This window comes from Notechis scutatus, chromosome 2 (assembly GCF_049901735.1).
Source record: "Notechis scutatus isolate UNSWTSFEM ecotype Mainland chromosome 2, rNotScu1.2, whole genome shotgun sequence".
NCBI lineage: Eukaryota > Metazoa > Chordata > Lepidosauria > Squamata > Elapidae > Notechis > Notechis scutatus.
In genome coordinates, this window is record NC_142010.1 from 248,687,472 (window position 1) to 248,710,891 (window position 23,420).

Sequence of the window (23,420 nt, forward strand, 5' to 3'; positions counted from 1 at the left end):
CAAGGCAAGTTTGTTTTAATTTCTTTCTCATGCTTCCTTCTTTCCCATGAATGAGTGGTCTTTTCCTAAACACTCCCTTAAAAGTTCAGTCATTCCTTCATTATTCCTAAATGTATTTATTTATAAAATGTATTTGCCGCCCATCTTACCATCAAGATTAATACACACATGCACACATACACCTGGCATTACAAGACAAGATAAAAATGCACATGAATTAAGAGAACAAATGAAAAGTATATGATATCATCAAGAGTGTAAAAGAGCTGAAATGGAAATGGGCTGGTCACATAGCAAGAAGTGATGGCAGGTGGGCAAAGGCAGTCATAGAATGGATCCTACTTGATTAAAAAGCATCCACAAAAGAGACCTAAAACCAGATGGATCAATGAGATCAGCAAGTATTGTGGGCCCAATTGCCAAAAGAAAGCTCAGGATTGTATTGGTTGGAAACATGCAGAAGAGGTTATGATTCTTGCAGTGGATAGACAATGGCTAAAATGATAATATATGCACACACACTCATACACACACATATATACATATATATATGTAAAAGAAGAAACAGGCATCTTGCGATCTCCACAACTAAAATTATATTTATTATACTTACAAAGCTTTCGTCAGCCTCTGCTGACATTGTCAGAGTTTTAAACTACCATTACAGAGATCTATGCCTTTATATATCATTAATCAATTTAGCCCTTGCACGGGTAATAGGCCCTTCCAACCACCTCCCACCTGTAATTAACTCTGTTGTTTTTGCTTCAGTCATGTTGGTTTCCAGCTTAGATTACTTATCTCTAAGAAGTGGTGTTAACCTGTCAGCTACCGCAATTTGTTGCTTTGCCCGTGACCTTGTGGTCACCCGGCTCGTTCTTCATTATTCTTGTCTTATAGCTTGAGGCAGCTCTGCCCGGCTCCTCTGGATTTGGTCAGGCCTGGCTGTACCTTCATAGGATGAATCCACATGCCCAGGGGTGGGGTGGGGGTGCCATTGGTCTCTACTCCCCGATGGGAAGTGGTCTCTGCTCCTCCTGCAGGGTCTTTCCTGGTGTCTCAATGCCTGGTAGGCCGGTGGTAGTTCAATATGCCTATTGATGGAATTGCTGTTGGAAAACCAAGCTTCTTTTAGTAGGTGTCCTCCTTTAGTTATATCACGGGCAACAACGTCAGCCTCTTGAAAACTGAATCTGTGATTATGCTCCTTCATATGTGCCCAGATCTGAGAGCACTGTTCTTTACGCCAGACAGCCAGTTCGTGTACTCTGGTTTGTAGCCGCTTGGCCATTTCCCCTACGTAATTGCTAGTACAGTCACTATATATATATATATATATATATATATATATATATATATATATATATATATATATATATATATATATATATATATATTTTCTTAAGTTTTTGGGTACTTACATGTATGGTGTTCGGCTTGGTTCGGGTATTTTCCACGTCATTGTAGTTCTTTTAAAGTTGTAGCAACGTTTCAGCAGAATCTCATCTGCCATCATCAGGCTTCTGTATTGTGTCCGTCTGTGGGTCAGACTTTTACAGTGGTTTCAGATTTAAATTTGGGGCAGCCTATTGCTGTGCCAGAATGGTTTTTTCTTCATCCTGATTGGTTGGGAGTCTTGGTCTGTGTTTATTGGTTTATTGCACAGCAATAGGCTGCCCCAAATTTAAATCTGAAACCACTGTAAAGTCTGACCCACAGACGGCACTACAGAAGCCTGATGATGGCAGATGGTCTGAAACGTTGCTAACAACTTTAAAAGAACTACATAAATACGTGGGAAAATACCGAACTAAGTGAACACCATATATATATATATATATATATATATATATATATATATATATATATATATATATATATATATATATACATATACATATACATATACATATACATATACATATACATATACATATACATATACATATACATATACATATACATATACATATACATATATATATATATATACATATACATATACATATACATATACATATACATATATATATATGTTTTCTGAGGTTCTCGCGGGTATTTGTATGTGGATCTTTGGTTATTCGGGCTTTCTCCGCGTAAGATTGGAAGTATCTAGGCAGCGTTTCGATGAAGTCTCATTCATCATCTTCAGGCTTCTGTCTTCAGCTCTGTGCTTCTCAGAGAAGCACAGAGCTGAGACAGAAGCCTGAAGATGATAATGAGACTTCATTGAAACGTGCCTGGGATACTCTCCAATCTTCTGTGAAAAAAAGCCCGAATAACCAAGATACACACACACACACACACACACACACACACACACACACACATATATATATATATATATATATATATATATATATATATATATTTTCTGAGGTTCTCGTGGTATTTGTATGTGGATCTTTGGTTATTCGGGTTTTTCTCCCGCGTAAGATTGGAAGTATCTAGGCAACGTTTCGATGAAGTCTCATTCATCATCTTCAGGCTTCTGTCTTCAGCTCTGTGCTTCTCAGAGTGATGTGAGCTTGCAGCTGCTTCTTCCTTTTAACTGCTAGTGGGGTGTGACTTGATTGGTTGGGGGCTTGGCTGTGTTCTGATTGGGTGGGGGTGTGTTCTCATTGGTTGGGGTTGGCCATGTTCTGATTGGCTGGAGGTGTGTTCTGTTCAGGTGGGGCTTGGTTGTGCTCAGGTTGGTCTTAGTTACTGGGGATTTGAGCTGGTGAGCTGTGATCTTGCTGTTTGGCGTCTGTTCATGAGGGCGGGTTTCCAAATGGCTGGTAAGCGGGAGGTGTCATCTCTTTTATTCATGCTGTGTGGCTTTCTATCTCTATGGCTTCTCTGATTATTCTGTTGTTGAAGTGTTCAGTTTTGGAAACCCGCCCTCATGAACAGACGCAGTACCTAACATGATGAATGACACCAGACCCACACCCACGAGGGCCACACAAGATGCCACCACCACACTTCCACGTAAAAGCAGACTCACACCCACACAGAAGATGAGACACGACCACAGACCAGAAGCCGCACTGCAGCTGCATCACTACCCACTTCAACCCCCTGAGCCATACATGAGCGAACTGACCCCCACCATGAAGATGCAGCACGACCACAAACTCGAAGCCAAACAGCAAGATCACAGCTCACCAGCTCAAATCCCCCAGTAACTAAGACCAACCTGAGCACAACCAAGCCCCCACCTGAACAGAACACACCTCCAGCCAATCAGAACATGGCCAACCCCCAACCAATCAGAACACAGCCAAACCCCAACCAATGAGAACACACCCCCACCCAATCAGAACACAGCCAAGCCCCCAACCAATCAAGTCACACCCCACTAGCAGTTAAAAGGAAGAAGCAGCTGCAAGCGTCACATCACTCTGAGAAGCACAGAGCTGAAGACAGAAGCCTGAAGATGATGAATGAGACTTCATCGAAACGTTGCCTAGATACTTCCAATCTTACGCGGGAGAAAACCGAATAACCAAAGATCCATATATATATATATATATATATATATATATATATATATATATATATATATATATATATATATATATATATATAAACATATGGACGACACAACTCGACCAGGGCAAAGCAATTGACGCAATCTACATAGACTTCTGTAAAGCCTTTGATTCAGTGGTACACGACAAACTACTCCTAAAAAATAAAATCCTATGGTATCTCTGGACAACTGAATAACTGGATAGAAGCATTCCTGTCAAACAGACAACAAATGGTCAAAATCGGGAGCGTTCTATCAAATCCAGTACCTGTCAATAGTGGTGTCCCCCAGGGCAGTGTTCTAGGACCAACTCTCTTCATACTCTACATAAGCGACCTCTGTGATCATATTAAGAGCAATTGCGTTCTCTTCGCTGATGATGTAAAGCTGTTCAATACCACAGACAATACTGCTACCCTATAAAAGATCTTGACTATGTATCTGAATGGTCAAACAAATGGCAACTTCAAATCTCAACAAATAAATGCTCTGTCTTACATGTTGGCAAAAAAATCAGAAAATAAAATACAAGCTGAATAGTCAAGATCTTGTTGATGACCCAAGCTCTGTAAAGCAGGGATCCCCAACCTTTTCAACGCCGCGGCCCGGTTCCGACATCAGCTGGGCGCCGCGACCGGTGCCAGCGTCAACTGGGCGCCGCCATCTTTTATGACGAAAGGCGCTTCCGGTGGCGTCACGGAGCGCTGTTTCATCATAAAGATGGCGGCGCCACGCTTCTGGTGAGCTTTTCGGGTAGAAATGGCTTTCTACCGGAAAAGCTCACCCAGCTTTAAGCGCCGCCATCTTTTTATGAAACAGCGCTTCGGTGAGCTTTCTACCGGAAAAGCTCACCAGAAGCGCTTTTACCAAAAAAGATGGCGGCGCCCAGCAACCAACGCCCGGTAAGGCTTGTTCCGCGGCCCGGTACCGGTCCGCGGACTGGCGGTTGGGGACCCCTGCTGTAAAGGACCTTGGAATACTCACCTCTAATGATCTAAGTGCTAGAGCCCACTGCAACTACATAGCCAAAAAGGCATTAAGAGTTGTTAACCTAATCCTACGTAGTTTTTTCTCTGGTAATATCACACTACTAACCAGAGCATACAAAACATTTGCTAGACCAATACTCGAATACAGTTCATCAGTCTGGAACCCTCATTACGTATCTGATATTAGCACAATTGAGAAAGTCCAGAAATATTTCACAAGAAGAGTTCTCCACTCTTCTACTCGTTGTAGAATACCTTATGCCACCAGACTTGAAATTCTAAAACTAGAAAACCTTGAATTACGCGTCTTCGGTCTGACTTAAGCATGGTATATAAAATCATACATTGCAATGTCCTACCTGTCAATGAATACTTCAGCTTCAACCATAACAACACAAGAGCACACAATAGATACAAACTCAAAGTAAATCGCACCAAACTTGATTGCAGGAAATACGACTTCAGCAATAGAGTGGTCAATGTCTGGAATACTCTACCCGACTCTATAGTCTCTTCCCCAAACCCCAAAACTTTAACCTTAGACTGTCTACTATTGACCTCACCCCTTTCCTAAGAGGTCTGTAGGGGGCGTGCATAAGTGCACCATCGTGCCTACCGTCCCTGCCCTATTGTTTCTCTTATTCTTTTATTTTTCTTATATGTACCCATTTCATGTATTCACAACTATGTATACACTTATACTTATTATCTTGTAAACAATTGGCAAATCAAATAAATAAATAAAATAAAAATAAATAAATGATGCAGTAAACCACCGAAGATGTCTCTTCCTTGGGTAGTGTTTCCTTTGGGTACATCACTCTCATTCCTAGAGTTTGGTCTGGTTTGTGCGCCACTTTGGCTCCATGCTCCAAAAGAATGTGTGCAGCAGGTTCAGATAATACCCATATATACAGGAGCACCCTCCATGTAGCTGTTCCACTGGCAACTTCAATGGGTTGTCGGGCCCTGGGTGTACTACACCTTCGGATGAAGTCCATGGAATAACCATTGAGCTTGCAGACCTGATAAAGATATGCCTGTTCCTTGGCTTTGGCTGTCAGTATACTGTGTACTGTGAGTGTCTACTGTATTAAACAGTGCCCGAATACAACTGCCTTTATGTGCAATGAGGTGATTGCTCTCATTGTGTAGGATACGGTCCGTGCTTGTGGTTTTTCAGTACACACCTGTGTGAAGGCTCCTATCTGGGTTATGGCTGACTAGCACCTCCAGGAAGGCCAGCATGTCATTGGTCTCTTCCACCATCGTAAATTGGATGTCTGGATATATGGAATTGAGGATGCTCATAAATCTGATCTTATCTCACTGTTTAATAATGACAAACGTGTCATCAACATAGTGTGCCCAAAACCTGGGCTCGTAAATTTTCATTGCCTCATATTCCAATTTCTGGAGGACTGCCTCTGCAGTATATACATATACTCATACATATACACATATGTATTAAAAACATACAGTGGAACCTCGGGTGGCAAACAAAAAATCCACCCAATTTTGGAATTGGGTCACGATTCAAAAATCGGATGCGAACAAAATCGGTGCGGAAAGATTCCCTTTCGACGCCATTTTTTTTGTGTTTTTGTCCGTGCATGCGCAGACAGTTGTGCTTCTGGTCGCAACCAAATCGGGTTGCAGCTGAAATCCTGGAACGGATTATGGTCACAACCTGAGGCTCCATTGTAATTTAATTAATACCCACAAATGCTATGATCCAATTACAGATGGGGAGGAGGGGCAGGGTGGAGGGGAGGGAGGATCTGTTGTTAATCTATCAACCACCTCCACTGTGATGCTCTCCCATTTGGGCCCTAAGCTAACTGGCAGAACCAGGTCTTTAGGCTCTTATGAAAGGTCAGGAGGGTTGGGGCTAATCTCATATCGGAGGCAAGATGTTCCAGAGGGCAGGTGCAATGGCAGAGAAGGCCTTTCTCCTAGACCCTGCTAGCTGGAATAATTTATATTCCTTTAAAGATACTTCTGGTACTAGATTTCTTGATTCATAGCTTAAACTGTCCCTATTTTGCTCTCTTTGATAATATTCTGGAGCACTAGCTATGCATGAGCACTAGCTATGATTATGGAATAGATTTCTGATAAATATTTTGAAAATGCTTGCAAAGCATTATATATACTCAGAGACCAAAGATTGATATGGATATTGTTACCCTGGTGACCTCTTTTATCATCTGTAGAATCTATAGATCTATAGAAAATAAATTTGCATTTATTGATTGTAGCAAAAATTACTCTGTAAACCAGATAACCCATGTAAGCTTATTTTGTTTATTGGCATTATACCCAACATTTGGGTACAGAATCTCATCGTATAAGAATTTCGTTAATTTATTTTATAATTTGTTTTTACTGTAGGTGTTCATAAATAATTGTAGCTAAATGGACATACCAGTTTCTACTCTATTCTTTCCTACTAAAGTTTAGGGGCTTCAATACAATATCTTCTGCTTCTTTTAAATGTGCCTATTTCAGATTTCAAACTCACACACATTCAGCTGCTAAGTAAGAATTACAATTTTTCAAGGCAGAGCCGATAATAATAGACAAGAGGGAAAATGTACATCAACCAAGTCTCTTGGGAAGAACATTTGCCTGGGTAATTTTGCTTTCAATAGGAACATGCAGAAAAGTAGTCAAAATCCAGTCCAAAGTTCAGAGAGCCAAGTCAGGTTTACCAGCCAGTCCAAAGCCAGTGTTTCACAAGGAGTAATGCACTGGAACAGGGGAATCAGACACCTGCTTCCAACAGAGAAACATGTCTTTAATTAAGAGAGTTACTCCCTTCCTTGGCAAGGAGCCTCACTGAGCATCTTTGCCCTGCTCTCCACACTACACACTGAGTCCGAGGTCTTAGAGGCCTTATGTCATCATCTGACTACACTACTTGTTCTGGTGGTCCCTATGTTTGTTCAGCCCAGGTGATTCCTGGTCTGGTATCTCATAAGGCTGATACTCCATTGGTTCAGCTGGAGCAGTTTCTTTAGAATCTGAGTCTGAGCCCTGGGCCATGACAGAATGAGTATTTTCATTATACTAAACCCCACCACAGGATTGTTTCTATTTGGATTTATGGAAACTGGTGAATGTCAGCTTGGATAGTCAGTTGTCAATATTCCCAACACTTGGTCAAAATATTTCCATCATCTGATTTTTATTAAGTCTGAGATTGCTAATATGTTGCATTTTCTTCAGACATCTTCATTTTCAGATTATTTCTATTTTGATATCAATGATCAAAAACATATAGTGTTTTATGGTCTTCAGTCTCCTTGGCCTAGTCTCATAGCCATAAAGAAAAACTAGTTGATTCTGTTGCATAGTTTACTCAGATTGCAATAATACTATGTCATATCTTTTTGTTTTCAGAACGAGAAAAGGACATTGGATGCTCACTTCAAGCAAGATGTCACTTCTTGTGTCCTACACTAGTTCTTCTTACTTCAGTTCTAAGGTATGTAAAAATAATCACTTGTCCAGTTATTTTTGTTGCATCATTGGAAAGTCAGGTGGAGTCAGATGATACTTGGTTTTAATAGGAATTACCCAGAAGCCAATTTTGTCAGCTTTAATTGTGATATGACTAATCATTTCTTGTAGATGTTCATGACTGATGACTAGGATGGCTGCATCATCAATAAACGTTAAATCCATAATTAACTAAACCAAATTGTTGAGTAACATTGCCGGTAACCTTTCCATTCAATGATTTTCTCAAAATACAATCCAGAGCTATATTGATTAAAAGTGATAAGATAATGCCACCTTGACAGACACCAGATGAGATAGAGAAATCTTGACTCCAATCTCCATATTGTCTACTTTGACAGCTTGTCATGTGACAAAGGGCTTGGGTGATTTGGTGTATTTTATGTGGTACCTTGGGTCTGCCAGATGCATTGCCAAATACTATCATTGTCCACACTATCAAGTACTCCTTTGAAACCAACAAATGGTATGTTCAAAAATCCAATTCTAGTGGATAGCATTGCAAAGATTTGATCAGTGCATCTAGGCCCATTTTTAAATCCAGCTTGCTTTTCTGTACCCTTTTCAGACAGAAGTTAACTGACAAATATTCTTTCCATAATTTTTATATAAGATATTGAGCAAAAAATATCTCCATGACTGCTACAAGAAGGGTTTTTTTAATGATAACTGTCATTTCTCACCCTTTTGATGAAGTTTCTACATTTTCCTAAATAAAAACTAAGGGTCTTGGAACTAAAGATAGAAGAGGAGTCCTACATATTGCTGATTTCAGCTCATCTGGGCCTGGTGCCTTTAAGCATCTAATGACTTTTTAAGTTTAATCTAGTCGTGATGAGTCTTTGTCTAAACTGTATATTAGCTTTTTTTTAACTTGTGAATTATAGTTAATAATACCAGCATCCAGAGTTGCGGGAGCTGGACTGAATTTCCTTGAAATATAGATTTTTGATCAAATTTTTCCATGTTTTAATTCTTCCATTTTTAATTGACATATAATTCCTGATATCGTCTAATTTTATTTTTAATTAAACCAGCCACATTTTTGGCCCTGAATGGATTTTTGCTAGGTATAATACATTTAATTTATTTATTTTTTAGTATATACTTAGTTTTTTGCATATACTGACCTAGGTTTGCATATGCTGAGTTTTATTACTAAAAATTTGCTAATACTAGATCGGATTTAATAAAAGTACTGTAATCTCTATTTGCATTTTTGCATAGGTTATATCTGCCCATTCTGTTCTATATCTTTACAGTCATTGTAGCCATTTGGGCACTGAACTCAACTACTGAGTCATTTGGGTTGCTGTGATTTCTGCATCCAGTACTTGACTAAAGAGAAGTACTCTGTTTCTTCATTAGAAGCACTGTTAATTGGCACATAGCTAGAGATAATAGAGAAATAGATAATCTGGCCCTGCAACTATATCACAATTAGGTATATACATTCATGGTTTCTAACTTATGACTGTGTGGCAAGCTGAGTTGATAATGCCTAAAACTTATTCACAATAAGTAGATCGAGTTACACAGCTACAATACAATTTAGAGCTTGACTTCAAAGCTAGTATTTTAATTAAGATAATCCCTCTTTAATCTCGCCAAGAAAATTTCAGGGAGTGGTCCAGGCAATGTCCAGGAATCAGCAACAGCTCAAAGGCACACACAGAAACATCTGCAAACTGACCAGGCAAAGAAACCCTGTTTTGGAAGTGGGAGGCTAGCAGGATATGCTTAAAGAGAAGGTCCCAACTTTGAGGGAAGGAGCAGCCAGGAGCTGCAGCTGTGCCTATCCTAGAGAGAGGGCATTTCGGCCAGTGACATACAGGAAATACTATAGTATGTGTTCCGTATTAGCAGGCTTGTAGACCTGCATTCCTATTGGTCCGGAAGAGCCGGGCCGTGATTGGACGTTGTAAAACACTCTTGATTGGCTCGTATGGGGTTTGCCACGATTGGGCAAAACCAAGCGCGGCAAGCTCAAAAACCTGTCATTGGCTGCCTAGCCGCGGCCAGCTCTATAAAAAGAGCTGCCGCGGCTAGGGCTGTTGTCTCAGAATCTATTGGCTAAATAAAGAGCTGTTGTTCACTACTCGAGCCTCGTCTTTCTATGGGACCCACCGACCATACATAACAGTATGGTTGTTCTTGTGTAGAGCAGATTTTTCCCTAAGCTAGCCACCATCGATCCACAACTGATATATAGAGGTAATACTTGACTTACAACCACAATTGAACCCAAAATTTCTGACGCTAAGCAAAACAGTTGTTATATGAATTTTGGCCCATTTTACGACCTTTCGTGCCACCGTTGTTAAGTGAATCACTGCAGTAGTTAAGTTATTAACATGAATGTTAAGTGAATCTGGCTTCCCGGTTGACTTTGCTTGTCAGAAAAGGTGATAATTGCAACTGTCATAAATATGAGTCAGTTGCCAAGAGTCTGGATTTTGATCATGTGACCATGGGGATGCTCCAATGGTCATAAGTGTGAAAAATGGCCATAAGTTACTTCTTTTCAATCTGTTGAAACTTCAAATGGTCATTAAATGAACAGTTATAAGACGAGGACTATCTTACGTTATTCCACGCTACCACGGTGGCTGTAATAGCAGTAAAATGAACTGCTTTCTAATATGTAGGGAATTCCTGAATCTGCCAATGCACTGCTCAGAAATGGAGGTGAATATAGAAAAAACCCAACAAATAGGAAAATAAAGACAAAGTACAAAGTACAAATTGGGAAAATAGTATAATATATATTGATACATAAAAAAATATAATCATAATGAGCATATCAAGGTTAGAAGTCTGTATATGTAATTGTATTATTACTATTAGCATTGTGTGAAAAATATATTAACCCAGTCATTACACTGTCCACAAAAATGTTGGTTATTAAAGGAAAATTACAAATAAAACATATACGAAACAAAAAAAGAAATGGAGGGCCAGATGGTAGATAAAAGTGTTTAAGTTGGTTGCCTGTTCTCTGTTCCACCACAAACAGTGGTGTTTTAATTTGTTCTCTTCTAATACATGGGGTTTTACTACATCTTTCTGAGCTTTTTAAAAATCTCATATGACAATTAGAACTACCTGAAAAAAAAATTCATAGGTCACCAAGGTAGGCTCCCCAACCTATAGGGTTGGTAGCAAGAATAAATTGCTTACCAAAATGGGAATGAAATGAAAAGAAAACTCCAATTGAAATTTGAAATAATTATCTGCATAAACCTCTTTCAACGTTATGTTGAACTTCTGGAAACATTTTAGCATGAACAGCTTGAATCCTTCTTGTAGTCCATTAGAAAGTTCAAGTTAGAACAAACTCAGTATTGTTTGCTGTTCAAGAATTAACTTCTGTACAAACTGTATTGTACGCGGAACCTCATTAAGTAAAGTTGGATTAGATAATCTCTAGGCTCCATTCCAGCTGTCATGATAACTAGGGACAATTTTCATGTTTAGTTTTGGGGGGAATCTTTGCTTGGTGATGGTCTGTTAATATATTGCCTTCCAGTTATGTAAATGAAGGTCACTGAGTACAGTGGCCCTTCCCATGTTCTGAACTGGATAGCCTTTCTCCTCCTACTTCTCAGTAGAGCATTTAGGACGAGAGCTAAAGAGACTCTCTGTTCCCAGATTAATAAGACTTTTCTTGGTTTTAGGGCTTGAATAAGGAAACAAATTAGTTAATCATAGACCAAGAAGGTATCTGGGTACCTATAACACCTGATGTCTGTATAATATGTTCATTTGACCTCTTTCAACTGAGTTCTCCAAGACAGCTGCCAGTAGCAGTTGGAAATACCCAAAGTGAAAATGAATATAACTTTGAAAGTTATATGACAATAATTCTTACAGTAATAATTCAATCTTTTTACAATAAATAGCTAATTATGGCACATTGGGCAATAATATCTTATTGAAAAGGCAGTAAAAATATGGTAGAAGCATTAACATAATTGTCTATGGAGATTCTCAGTCATCCAGGTCCTGGTTGTCCAAAGCTGCTTTTTCAAGAGGCAACCGGACTGTCTGGTTTTTCTTTGAAGACGTTTCGCTTCTCATCCAAGGAGCTTCTTCAGTTCTAATTGGATGGTGGGGAATGGAAGGATTTATACTCCCAGTAAGAGCTGAAGAAGCTTCTTGGATGAGAAGCACAACGTCTTCAAAGAAAAACCAGAAAGTCCAGTTGCCTCTTGAAAAAAGCACCTTTGGGACATTAACTTGATTGACAGCAGTCTGAACAGCCTCCCCTGAGAAGTATAGGCAGTCCATGACTCACAACAGTTCATCTAGTGACTGTTCAAAGTTACAATGTCACTGAAAAAAAAGGACTTACCATTTCTCACACTTATGACCCCCTGGAGTATCCTCATGGTCATGTGACCGAAATTTGGATGCTTGGCAACAGGTTCATATTTATGATGGTTGCATAAATGTTCCCGGATCATGTGAAGATCTTTTGCAACCTTCTCACAAGCAAAATCAATGAGGAAGACAGATTCACTTAACTATCGGGTTATTAACTGAACAGCTGCAGTGATTCAGTTAACAGCCGGGACAAGAAAAGTTGTAAAACAGGACAGAACTCACTTGACAAATGTCTCGCTTAGGCAAGAAGGAAACATTCTGGTGTTGCTTACAGAAACTGCCTCTCCATTAACCCTTATTACATTCTTGGCAGGACTAGACTTCCTGTCTCTGGAACTTCTCTAGAGTTTTTTTTCCCCCTCCTTTGCTGGTACTTTGCTTGTGTGGAGTGACCATTCAAAGTTACAATGGTACTGAAAGAAGTGACATGACTGTTTTTCACACTTACAACTGATGCAGCATCCCCACAGTCATGAGAAGCCAGGCAAGGAGATGCGTGCCTCAATGTGAGTGATGTTGAGTTGGCCACACCCAGTCAGTCACATGTCCACCAAGCCATGCCCACCACCTAAGCCACGCCCACAGAACCAGTTGTTAAAAAAATTGAATCCCACCCCTGTTCCTACGCCATAACTCCCAGAGGGAATAAGCACCAAACACAAAATGCATTTCTTCAAGGCACTGCATGAATACTTTCCTATTGTTTATTTTCCTTAAAAAACTACAACAACAATAACAGCAGTGAGATCTGACAACACTGATGTGGCTTCTTAAGACACCCAGAAAGAGCCACAGGAAGAGAGTCTCACATGGGAATTTCAAGCAGCTGTCAGAGATCTTTTTTTCATTCTCTGGTTAGCTGCACAGTCATATGCTTGAGTCAGGCAGCCATGCGAATTGACTAAATAATAATATATATTTAAAAATCGCTGGAAGCCAGGAGCTGAACCAGAAAATCAGAATCAAATAATGAACAGAAACCTATAGGGTCAAGAACACCTTGGTAATTTAGCAGGTTTCTTCCAAAAGCCCTCTGGGTTTTTAAAAATATCCAAAGCAGCTGCGCAAGATCCTAGTTTGCTTTTGATCACCATCAATAAAGAAGCATGAAAATTCAGTGCACATTTTGGCTGTGAAAATCAGAAGGGGTAGGTCTATATAGGACAGAAGATTCACAATTCTGTGCCCTCATAATGCCCACACAGTATTTGAGAGATTGATTCGGTATTTTTTCAGTTGCATAACAACTTCCACCCCCACCACGCTGCTTCCCTTCCATGTGACTGGCCTTAGGGTCATTCGTTGTCCTAATTATTTCACTTCTCCTCCATGGCTCCAATCCAATTAAGCCATCTCCTCCATGGCTCCAGTCCAATCCCATGTGACTGAGGGGTGAATTAAATGTTTGCTTTGTACGTACCTTAGCAACTACTTTTCTTGTCTTTTCTTTCATCCCAGGAAAGGGAAGGGAAAAAAATGATTAAGGATGTATCTCTCATTCTCTATGTATTTAAAAACAAACCTGTTTATTTCGGGTGCTGATGAATGAAGAGAAATGAAACCTGAACCATTCTACTAGTATAAAATTAATGATTAGCTAAAAAAAAAATCACCTTTGTAAATTATTGTAATAGAGCCTGCATAATGCACCATAGTGGTTAAGATGCTGAACTAAAAGTGAGAAAATTTGCCCAAGGCATGAAAACCCGTTGAGTGAGTTTGAACCAGTAGTGAAGAAGAATGACAGGCAGAGCCTGGGAGCAGAGCGAAGACAGGAATCAACTTAGAGTCATTACATTCCCACAAGCAGTCTAAATCCAACCTCTCTTGAACTCTCTTAACTCTTACATAACACCAATTTGACCATTAGTTGAGTAGATTCTTATGCGTAGGCATGAGCAATAAATCAGCTTAACTGATTCTTTGTGCCTCTCTTTCAACCTAGACCAGAAAGTAAAAAATGCATATTTCTAGATCAAGCCACAATGGATAACACAGCCTCGGTGGTGCAGTGGTTAAACTGCAGTACTGCAGGCTACTTCTGCTGACTGTCGGCTAACTGCAATTTGCCAGTTCAAATCCCACCAGGCTCAAGGTTGACTCAGCCTTCCGTTCTTCTGGGGTGGAACCCAGATTGTTGGGGGCAATATGCTGACTCTGTAAACTGCTTAGAGATAGCTGTAAAGCACTATGAAGCAGTATATAAGTCTAAGTGTATTGCTATTGCTATAAATGTGGTAGATTATGGTCCATTCTTCAGTAAAAAGGCCTTTGTACTGCATTGGATTGATTCAGGATCACCATCATCCAATATGTTGAATGAACTTAGATATTTATTAATTATATAAAGATATTCAAAACAGCCATTTCCCCCACAAATATTTATTCTTGCATTGCATGGCTATGATTGTCATACTTAATTAAGACAGTGTTTAAAATCAATTTAATTCACATGTAAAATATTCTGAGGGAAGAAAACAGCAATTGTTTTTTTTCTATTAATCGGGAATTCACAGGCAGGATTGGCTCATAACTCTGCCTCATCTTTTTCCTTGGTCTTTTCAAGTTGAGACGAGGAGGAGGAGAAAGAAGGTTGTTCATTTGAAACAACCTTCAACAGGACGGGGGAGAAATTCTGCAATATGAAGATATTGGTAGCTCAGGAATGAAGGCAGTGAATCATTGGTAGCTCAGGAATGAAGGCAGGTTGGCAGCCTTGGTTTTATATTCACTGCATATTAAAATCTTCCAAATGTAACCTAACATAGTATTTCCCCCCTAAACCTATATAATGTAGCAAGTTTGCACCCATGTCACTATAAAATTGTACATGTACAACACAGATTTAAAGGGTTTGGGAGCCCCTGTTATATTTTTTGCAGGAAAGCTGGCTCATACATAGCTGTTCAGAATTTCAGCCCAAGAGGACTATCTTCAAATTGAAATTGATTCAGGTGTAATTTTTCCTGTGATTTCTCATCAGCAAGCAGTCTCTGATGGTTTCCTTAAAAAATAAACACTCGATATCAAAGACATATTAATTAATGTACATTCAAGATGTGTAATCCATGGAGAAGAAGAATGGCTGCAGGAAGAATTTTGTTAATGAATTTAATGAATTTCAGGTTGCAGGAAGGGAACGTTTTTAATTATTGTCAGGGAAGAGGGAAAAAAAGGCAAAACAGCCAAATCGCTTAAATTGAAAATTAATTTAAGCCAATAGCAAGTACATGTTATCTGCATTTGAGTTTTAAGCCATGATAGCTCAGGAATTCTGGGAGTTGAAGTCCGCAAGTCTTAAACTTTCCAAGTTTGAAGACCCTTGCTGTAAGAGAAGTGAATTAGTACTTTAGCCTCAAACATTTTTAGTCGACCTGGTATATTGTATAATATTACAGGTCAGGCATTAGCTCAGTCTTAATTTCTGTAGTTTTTCAAAACTAAAGACCCAATCTGACATTTGAAAGTCAAGTATTTTACTGTGTAGTAAGCAGTCACAAGTTTTAAAATGTTTTTAATATAAAAACTGTCATAAGGAAGTTGTTTTTATTGAGACAAAGTATTTAGGAAGGGAAGGTAAAGTTCTTTATTTGTCTAGCCTGAATTAAGATGTCATGAACTTTGGCATTGTGAAAACATGAAGAAGCTGTAGTTCAGGGTTGTCAAACTCCTTGTTCGTGGGCCAGATGCATCACGCGCTGGTCACACCCACGTTTAGCGAAGGGGGGGAAATCCTGATACATCACGTGACGCCGCCATGACAATGTGAGTTTGACACCCCTGCTGTAGTTGAAATGGCAGTGGCATCAGGTTTAGGTATTTCAGCAGAATTGAAGACAAAATCTTGTTTATTTGTTCTTCATGTTCCAGCAACGAGCAGGACAAAATTGAAAAGGAATGAAAAATTTAGCTAATAGCTGAGTGCATATGATTTGGGTGTGATGGAAAAAGGCATTTAAACTGGCACTCTAGTTTCAATAAATATTCACTAAATCTTTCTTGCACTGAAAAATGCCACTAATTTGATCAGGAAATTCCTCAAGTTTCTATGCTGAATCAAGAATTTGTGTTGCTTCAAAAAATGCCATACAGATATGAGATACAGAATCAGATTCCATGTATCCTATCCTAAACAAGATTACAGATGATTTAATCAAAAGTTGGGCCAAGTAGTTTACATGTATTTGTTTATTTTTATTTACTTGGTTTGTCAATTGCTTACAAGATAATAGGTATAAGTAAAAACATAGTTATGAATACATGGATACATATAAGAAAAATAAAAGAAACAATAGGACAGGGACAGTAGGCACGTTGGTGCGCTTATGCACGTCCCCTACAGACCTCTTAGGAAAGGGGTGAGGTCAATAGTAGACAGTCTAAGGTTAAAGTTTTTGGGGTTTGGGGAAGAAACCACAGAGTCAGGTAGAGTATTCCAGACACTGACCACTCTGTTGCTGAAGTCGTATTTCCTGCAATCAAGTTTGGCGCGATTAACCTTGAGTTTGTATCTATTGTTTGCTCTTGTATTGTTATGGTTGAAGCTGAAGTAGGATATTGCAATGTATGATTTTATATACTATACTTAGATCGGACCGAAGGCGGCATAGTTCTAGCTTTTCTAGGTCTAGAATTTCGAGTCTGGTGGCATAAGGTATTCTGCAACGAGTAGAGAAGTGGAGAACTCTTCTTGTGAAATATTTCTGGACTTTCTCAACTGTGTTAATATCAGATACATAATGTGGGTTCCAGACAGAAATAAAGGAACCTATTTTATTTTTTATTTATTTATTTATTTTGCAATCCACATGACAAGGGAAAAGAAGGGAAAGCAGGAAAGCTGAATGGCTCTTTTACATAACAAGAAAGTAGAAGTAGTCATTTCATTCCAAGGCCATTATTGTGGTTATTTCAGAGAAGCATTTTCACTCGCTTTAAAGCAAAAGGATCAGGGAAATGTCAAATTAGTTATTAAATAATTAAATAATAAGGGATATAAAGTGCAACATAAGAAAACTCACTGAAAACAGACTTTTTAAATCAAGGCTTGAACAAATTGTTGATCCTTTATCCTGGGTAAAAGTCATTCTTATATAAAAATTGAAACCCACCCCTGGACATTAGTTGCCTGGCTACATCTGCCTGGCTTCAATGTCCTTATTTAGCAGGACTGTCTTTGACGGCTACATGTTCCAACATGTAACTGGGTCTGAATCAAAACTAGACCCCTATTCCATGGGATTTTAAAAAACAACAATCCTTTGTTAGACCTTTGATTTAAATCAGTGTTTCTTACTCTGAGCGACCTTAACATATGTGGACCTCAACTCGTAGCATTTCCCAGCCAGCATGTTTCAATTATTCAGGAGGTCCAAAATCAATCATGTTAGAGTTAGACCATTTATAGCCGGATGGTCTTATTGTCTTAGATCTCTGAGGTTGTCATCGCAATAATTTAAAAAGGGATCAAGCTGTGCAAAGCTGCTCTAATCAATCTACTGCCTTCAGATGAAAAGAAAAGAAATATTTTTTTTCTTTTCAATCCTTTTTTGCTACACCAAATGAATGGTAGCTGCATTTTATCACCAGGAGGAGAAACGCAGCTACTATTCATTTAGTGTAGCAAAAAGGATTGAAAAGCTTCTCTTCTCCTGGGTTTTTCTGCACACTCTTGTTTTGTAAAGCAGTAAAGCAAAAAAACGTATAGGAAACTCAGTGTAACTGAGCATCATATGAACATCTCAAACAATGTGCTACTTTTGGAGAAGGGTAATTCAATCCAAAGATTTAGCGATAGAGCACTCAATTAAAGGGCCCCAGTGCAAACTGGTTAGTTTATTCTGACCTTTGTTTGAGTTATTGAAAATTACTTGATCCCATAATTCAAGAAATTTCCACTAAAGTTTTTTTTTCCTACGTTCCTTCAACTCTGGCCTCACTGGTTGCTATGGCAAAGTTTGTAAGACTTCAATAAACATTCTCTCACCCAAAGTTCATTAGGTATATTTGTGCTGTTGAGAGTTAAGTTCAAAGAGCCAAAGTTCTAGGCAGTAAATGGAGTGAGTCAAGATCATTTTGTACTATAACAAAAACAGTTATTATTTGGAAAATTATTGGAAAGATGGCCAAGTAAGCCATCAAATCTCCATATAAAAGCAAATTTAAATTCTATGATTCTTCCAGTTTACCACTGTCCATTTTCCCTTTAAGTGTTCTTAGAATAGGCAATCTTGTGCCTTGCAGATATTTGAGATAAAACTCCTAGAACTGCTTTGCCATTGATCAAAATAAAAGAAGTTAAAAATGAGTGAAAGCCACATCTATCTAGTTGATAGGAAAATACTCATGCCGGGAAAAGAGGGAGGGAGACAGAGATTTTCATACATGTTAAAGAAAGAGAATGGCTGTACAAAAAAAGCTTCCTTTATTTAATTTTGTTCTTAGCTATTCTAACTAGCATGTAAGACCAGAGGTGGGATTCTACCAGTTCACACCTATTCGCTTAGAACCGCTTGTTAACATTCTAAGCAGTTCGGAGAACTGGTTGTTAGAAGAAATTACTGGCCTAATCCTGTAATGAAGACAGGAAGGAAACATTCTGGTGTTGCTTACAGAAACTGCCTCTCCATTAACCCTTATTACATTCTTGGCAGGACTAGACTTCCTGTCTCAGGAACTTCTCTAGAATTTTTCCCTCCCTCCTTTGCTGGTACTTTGCTTGTGTGGAGTGACCATTCAAAGTTACAATGGCACTGAAAAAGGTGACTTATGACCATTTTTCACACTTACAACTGTTGCAGCATCCCCACAGTCATGAGAGGCCAGGTGAGGAGATGCGTGCCTCGATGTAAGTGATATTGAGTTGGCCACACCCAGCCAATAACATGACCACCAAGCCATGTCCACCACCTAAGCCATGCCCACAGAACCAGTTGTTAAAAAATTGAATCCCACCCCATCATTTTCTTTGCCTCTTTATTCTTTTCATCCTCTTCTGCAATCTTTCTTGTTCAATGTCTATAGAGTTCTCAGTCATCCAGGTCATGGTTATCCCAAAGGTGCTTTTCGCAAGAGGCAACTCGACTTCCTTGTTTGTTTGTGTTATGAATCAATAAAGTAACCAGCATAAAATGCAAAATAGGGTTTGAAGGCCTGCACACCTGATTGGTCCTCAAACAACGAACAGGGATTGGTCAGGATGAGGCCACTCCTTATTGGTTATTATTTGAACTTATCACAAGGTTATTGGTTAATAGGGTAGCAGCCAACCCTATAAAGGGTTACTGCTGCCCATAGAGTTTGCTCTGTTCTATTCCTATTCCTGTTATTATTAAAGAGTTGAAGTCACTGGTCAGATGTCTGGTCTCCTTATTCTTCAAACTTAACACTGGCGACGAAGGTGGGATGCGGAGACCGAAGAGCTGACTGATCTACAGAGCAACCAACAGAGCACGTGGTCGAACACGCACTATCAACGGCAATCATGGCCAGCGGTGCCGTACCACCCGCTCCATTCAACCCAGAAACCAAAGACTGGGAGTCATACATGGATAGGTTCCAAATGTTTTTGGAGACCAACAACTTGAAAGATGCAACGGCCAGCAAAAAGAGCTGTTTTTCTAACCCACTGTGGACCTACTGTGTTTAAAATGGCGAAGTCACTTGCCAAGCCAGCAGTAAAAGCAATGGACTGGGATGTCCTCGAGCCGTTGCTACGGGCCACTCTGCGCCCACCGTGCCAACATTAGTCAGAAGGCATGAATTTTACCAGAGAGGCCAGCGGAAGGGCGAAAGCCTTGCCAACTACGTCGCAGACCTTGAAACCTTGGAGGCCTCTGCGAATTCTCCAACTTAGAAGAAGCCCTCCGGGACCGCCTAGTTCTGGGTTTAGAGGATTGCACAATCCAGAGCAAAATCATGGCTAAGGGGGACATCAGCCTTACCGATGCCCTTAAAGAAGCCTCGGCAGCGGAAGCAACTAAGAAGTCGGCAGCACGAATGCGCCGTACCAGCGCACCGCTACGCCAACTCGCCGATGATACTTCGCCTCGCCCAGAGAGACACCCGGTATCGACTCACCACGAAGACCTAGAATCCCCATCAGAAAGTGACGAGGAAGAGGTCAACCGACTCCGAACTGAACAAGACCAGTTCACACAACGCTCAAATCGACCTTGCGCAGGATGTGGAGCGAGTCACCCACGATCCAACTGTAAATTCCTCGGCGCACTCTGCGGCGTTTGCAGAAAAAGAGGTCACATCGCAAAGGTTTGCAGAAGCAAACAAGCCTCCAACTCCAAACCACGACAGGCGAATGCCAGTCTTTAGGATTCCTCGGTACACACCGAGACAAACTGAACCACCAATGGGGAAACCACTCCTACAGAAACAACCCGTCCACCACTAACCCCAGGTGCAAAGAAACCAGGCGGAAGACACCCACCAAACAATCACCATAGGCCACGCTACATCCTTAGCGCCGGAAAAATCCGGGTAAAGATCGCGATCGAAAACAAACCTTGTGTGATGGAGGTAGACTCAGGTTCATCCCTCTCGATGGTATCTTGGAAGACACTCCAGCAGCTTATTCCAACAATTCGCCGCCAAGACCTCAACCCTCAAAGGGTTATACTCAAAGATTACCAGGGTAATCAATTCCCGTCGTCGGGTCCCGCCAATTCAGGTCTCTTTCAAGGACCGCACCGTCGCACTGCCACTGACTGTTGTCGACCGTGACCGACCTAGCCTTTTAGGCCTACGCAAACTATCGTCACCCTTAGGGGTGCGTTTAAATGCAACCGACTCCAGTTCGGGTGGCGTCGCTCCCGGGATCTTTCAGAGCTTAATGGAGAGACTGTTGCAAGGCATAAGAGGGGTCGTACTGTATTTCGACGATGTACTCATCGCCGCCCCTAACAGAGACATTCTAGAAAAGCGACTCGAATGGTCTTACAAAGGTTCCAAGACGCCAGCCTCAAGGTCAAAAGAAATAAATGCCACTTATGTACGGAAAGGGTAGAGTTTCTGGGATACCTCCTGGACAGCCAAGGGATCCATCCCACTGAGGACAAATTGAAGGCCATTAAGAGGGCCCCACTCCAAGGAACAAGGCAGACCTTCAGGCGTTCCTTGGACTTATCAATTTCTATAACGTATTTCTACCAAATAAAGCAACGGTAGCTGAACCACTGCATAGACTTTTAGATAAAAAAGCAACGTGGGTTTGGGGTCAACGAGAACAAAACGCCTTCTAGCAAGTTAAAAAACTGCTAACTTCTGATTCTGTACTTATGCAGTACAACGAAACTCTACCATTGACTATTACTTGCGACGCCTCGCCGTTTGGCGTTGGAGCAATCCTGGCCCACGTATTGCCAAACGGAGCAGAAGCTCCCGTCGCATTTTTCTCACGAACTCTAGCTAAAGCTGAAAGGAATTATAGTCAGCTGGATAAAGAAGCTTTAGCTATTGTGGCTGCAGTTAAAAGATTCCATGAATATGTGTATGGGCGTGCATTTACCATAATTACTGATCATAAACCACTATTGGGGATTATTGCGGAAATAAACCAACCCGTATATATTGTCCCCCAGAATGACTCGTTGGTCTGAATTCTTGGTGGCGTACAACTACACCTTGCAACACCGCCCAGGAAAAACAATTCTCCACGCTGATGCATTGAGTAGAGCACCACTCCCAGAATCGGTTGAAGATCCAGCACCAACTATTTCAACGCTATTTCAACGCTACAAATTGAGGCCCTGCACGCGCCGCCATTGACTGCGAGGACATTGCCCTCGAAACAAAAGCGAGATCCGGTCCTGCAACACATCCTACGCTGGGTTGAGCGTGGGTGGCCAACAGAACAACTATCACCAGAATGGGCGCCCTTTAAAGCCCGCCAAACTGAACTATTTTCCCAAAAGGGCTGCATCTTGTGGGAGATAGAGTTATAATTCGAACAAACTGCAACGAACTGTGTTAGCGGTATTACACGACGGACATCCGGGCATAGTGCGGATGAAAGCACTCGCACGAAGCTATGCCTGGTGGCGGGAATCGACAAGAAAATCGAGGCCTGGGTCGCTACTTGTCAACGTTGCCAAGGCGTCAGTAATGCCCCACCTAAAGCAAGCCCAATCGAATGGGAAACCCCAAGGGGACCGTGGTCCCGTATTCACATTGACTTTGCAGGGCCTACAAGGGGACACACCTTCCTTATTACAGTCGACGCCTACTCGAATTGGCTCGAGATCCATCAGATGAATACAACCACAACGGACTCAGTTATCAGCAAATTAAATAGACTATTTGCCACACATGGGTTCCCGGACGTTTTGGTCTCGGACAACGGCCCACAGTTCACTGCATTACACTTTGAACAGTATCTTGCTGATCGGGGCATCCGCCATGCGCTGACCTCGCCTGCGCACCCTGCGGCAAACGGACGTGCAGAACGCATGGTACAGTTTGTAAAAAAACCTCCACAAAATGGAATTCGGCGACATCGATGAAAAAATCAATCAAATTTTATTATTGCAGCATATTACGCCCCACAGCGTCACCAACAAAAGCATCGCCGAACTTCTCATGGGGCAAAACTACGATCGCACCTTGACCGGCTCCACCCCGCATACGCACCCGAAAAGCCTTTTGGCTCCAGCAGCAAATGCCGGGAATTTAAGGTAGGCGATTTAATCTTTGCAAAAAACTTTTCGGCGACCCTTTGTGGATACCCGCAACCGTCACCCACCTCACAGGGCCCAGATCTTACCGCCTACTAACAGAAGATGGGAGGGTGTGGAAACGCCACATAGACCACCTCCGTTCGAGATTGCCACCCAGCGGCCATGGATCCCGGGTTCCCAAACTGAGGGGGAGGAAATATCGAGGAAATTGACTTCGATATGACGGATTGCAGGCCAACGGATACCTTTCGGCCCAGGGAAGGACCGGCAAATGAAGCGGGGAGGGAGTTGATTTCTCCTGGGGACTTGAACTTG

At 40.9% G+C, this 23,420-nt stretch overlaps 1 protein-coding gene across 1 annotated transcript in view; it reads left to right on the forward strand.

Moving 5' to 3' along the window:
- Positions 1 to 23,420, forward strand: part of PRLR (prolactin receptor) — a 157,426-nt gene that overhangs the window by 89,103 nt on the left and 44,903 nt on the right. The window contains exon 3 of the mRNA XM_087958526.1: positions 7,912 to 7,996. The gene's annotated coding sequence lies outside the window, so the exon portion shown is untranslated. The remainder of the gene's footprint in view (positions 1 to 7,911; positions 7,997 to 23,420) is intronic.